The sequence below is a fragment of the Stegastes partitus genome, unplaced genomic scaffold (genome assembly GCF_000690725.1).
Source record: "Stegastes partitus isolate 25-593 unplaced genomic scaffold, Stegastes_partitus-1.0.2 Scaffold115, whole genome shotgun sequence".
Lineage (NCBI taxonomy): Eukaryota > Metazoa > Chordata > Actinopteri > Pomacentridae > Stegastes > Stegastes partitus.
Window position 1 is genome coordinate 577,042 of NW_007577846.1, and position 3,586 is coordinate 580,627.

General features: G+C 36.7%; 1 non-coding gene across 1 annotated transcript; it reads left to right on the plus strand.

The window, feature by feature from the left end:
* Positions 1 to 3,067: 3,067 nt before the first annotated feature.
* Positions 3,068 to 3,139, plus strand: trnad-guc (transfer RNA aspartic acid (anticodon GUC)). The gene has a single exon. It is a non-coding gene; the product is annotated as a tRNA-Asp (tRNA).
* Positions 3,140 to 3,586: the final 447 nt, after the last annotated feature.

The window sequence follows — 3,586 nt, forward strand, 5'->3', positions numbered from 1 at the left end:
CTGTGGAAGTTACTTAGATGCATCGCAGAGAAAAAGAAACAAGGAAATAACAGCTGCTTTCACTTGTCGACTGTAAAATGGATTCAGATAATTATAATAATGTTGTTATCAATCAGAAAGCAAGGAGACACCCACTGAAGAAAGTGCTTTATAAAGAGATTGTATACACGGGGATGATGAGACACTAGACAGAGGTTTAAAGTAAATCAATAAATCTGAATATAATCCCAACACAAACAGCAATTACGCAGGCAGCAAATAAAGTACGAGCCACTAAAAGCCTAAGATGGAGGAAGGAAGTGCAGACAAATTGATGGGTTTTGATTTTTTTAAAACCAGAATCAAAGATAATCTTAACGTTTTAGTAGTTTAGTGGGAAGTACAGCTGGCATTACATGACAGCAAGGACACATTAAGTAAATGTGAGCTTAAAATATTTCATCAAAATCACGCTATTCTGCGTCTCACTTTAAAACAAAAAAATATTTTCACCAGATCCTGTAAAACTTAAAAAAAAAAAAAACAATTTCAGGGGACCTGCAGGCTGTGGAACTTTATTAGACAGACATGGATTTTCCTTTTAATCTGTATATCTGATAAGTGTTGATTGTGATTGAGTAAGTGAAGCCAAAATTAATAAAGGTGGTTAGAAAATGTTTTAAATTCTGTTATTCTCAGTTGTTATCACTTTGATGCCGCTGATTTTCCTTTGATGGTGGCTGAAACTCCTTTGGGTGTGTGATGAAAAAAGCCTCTATGCAGTAAAAACCCAGAACTATGGGTAGAGATATTATATTCCAAAGAATAGTCCGCCCCCAAAAGCCTATTTGTTTATTTATGCCAGCACCCAAGATTTCTCAGCAAAACACCACACTGTAACAAGGAAGTCAATGCTTTCAATGTTGTGGCAGCTCGGTATATATGGAAACCAAAGGGGCCCAGTATGGAGCCTTGTGGTACTCCAGGAGTCCATTAAAAAAGTGAACTGCAGCCCATGTTACCTTATCTTGCAGATATCTATGCATTTGCTTGTTATTTCTGTACATCTGATAAACAAAAATGTTGATTATGATATGAGTAAATGAAATACAAGTAACACTGCCTCATATTTTGGTCAGAGTTTACTTACTGTAACAGTCACATCAAATGTAGGTGAACTGCAGGCTGTTTTTTTCCCCCTTTTGGGCAGATATCTAAGCATTGTCCTGTTAGTTTTTCTTATTTGCTATTTGGGGCTTAAAACTAAGTTGTGGGGAATATTTAGGCAGAATTTTGACAGTTTAATTCGCTTTCAGGCCTGTGAGTTTGTATACTTTCCCCCTTAAAGTAACTTCCTATCTGGGAAGTCATTTTAAGTGATAAATGTCTCAAAATAGACCTCTGCAAAATACGATTTTAACGAAAGGCAATAATAAATACGATAAATAAGCACAATAGGGTCTTATATGTGACAGAGAAAGAAAGGAAACAGGGAAAATTTTAATTAAAGGACAAAGGACCACAAAATAGAAATCCAGACTTAATAGAAGCTAAAGTTTGGGATGTGTCCTCCTGGTGTTCAGATTAATCAGCCAGATAGATTTAAAAAAAAAATTCGTTCCTTCTCACAGATATAAATAACATCAGCCCAGTTGCTTTTAAACACATTTTGAAACTGTAAAATAAGAAACTCTGAATTGAAGTTCAGAAAAATGTCAAAATATCACAAAAAAAAACTTGATTGAGGTCGAAAAAAAGTCAGATCGATGAAAGAAAAATGTGACAAAGTGCACTGAACATTAATACAAACACAAACGCTACATATCGATCATGTTTTCTATGTTTTCACACCATTTTAGTGACTTCATTTGTTGTGTTGTCTCTTCCCCTTCAAAATCTGTAAAAGATCAAATGTAAAGAAATGCTGCAAGTCAAGAATTTCCCTCTCCAGTGTTTCTCAGTTGTCCCAACGGGGAAACACCGAGTCGATTTACACACTGAGTCCATCATTTGACACGTTTATTTCTGGTTTTTTGTGTCACTCGTGTGGGCTTTCAGCTAAACTTGTGATTTCCAAAATTTTGGCAGCAGGAAAAAGAGGAACCAAAACAATGAAAAAACAAAACACAAACAAACCCACATGGGGGAACTTCCTCAGCTGCAGACGCGATTATCTGCAAAAATCAAACCTCCCAGACACTATCTCCCACTGCTGGTGACATTTTTTCGCTAAAAAAAAACAGTAGTTTCAATGAGATCATTTGCTGTGTGTGAAACGGTGAAGCTGTTTATATGTCTGGAGAAAGCAGATGACTTCCCTCCATGAGACATCCAGAGTCACGTTACAGTCACTGAAGGAGCAGCTAATAACAAAGAAAACACGTATGACTCACACATGTCTGACTGGGAAGTCAGGTCTAAACAAACTGGTGGAGTCCAAGCAGCTCTAGCGCTGCTGTCGTTACAGAAAAGACAGACTTTTGTCCCAAAAATATATCATCCAACTTAAATATGTGTTTCTCCAGAATGAATCGGTTTCTGATTTGAGCCAATCTGGCATTAAAAAGTCATTTTCTCGACACCATTCACCTCAGAAAGCAACTTATTACTGGTTTTACTGGACGACTCTGCATCATTCCCGCCCTTTGTCTCTCCACTGTTCAGCTGGTTTTAAGAAAGAGTGAGGTGACATGGCCCTGACTTCCTCAGAATAATTTCTTTTAACCCATTTGTTATGATCCTCATGTCATAAAGAAGGCTGCAAGTAAGTGTGCACAGCTTTATATATATTTCTCACAAGAAAAACAAACTATTGTCCTAAACTAATATGAGGAGTCAGGACTTTTAATTAAAATCCAGTAAAAAAACAAAAACAAAAACAAAAACAAAAACCAACATCCGAAAAGAAAGCTGCAAGAAACTGTTCAAATTTTTTTTAAATATACATTTTTTTGCCAATAAAGTCGTAACGTTAAGTAACTATTGATGACACAGATTGTGTACAACAATAGAGTAAAAACACCCAAATACGGCCTTGTAGATGAGAAGCTGTGATTGGCTCAGTGTGGTCACATGATATACTTCGACTTCCTCGTTAGTATAGTGGACAGTATCTCCGCCTGTCACGCGGAAGACCGGGGTTCGATTCCCCGACGGGGAGTAATTATAGCTTCAATTATTATTAATGATGTCTTTCCTGTAATCACAGGCCACCGTGGATGTAAGGATTTATTTATTTATTTATTTATTTATTTTGGCTTTTCTGTTGCACTTTTTACATTTACAAGAGCTATTCATATTTTACATAACCAATATAGGAGCCAATGCCCCATAAAATAAGTAATTTCACATAAACAAGTAAAATAAAGATAAAAGAGCAGAACAGATCAAATTTCATATCAAATTGCGAAAACTTTGTTCATCATGGCTCCTCTTCTTTCTTAATAAAGCCATAAACTGCTCCCACAGTTATGACCTTGCTAACCTTAATCAATGTGCTAACATTAGCTAGCCTGCAACATATTATCCATCCATTATCTATACACCGCTTAATCCTCATTAGGGTCGCGGGGGGGCTGGAGCCTATCCCAGCCGACTTAGGGCGAAG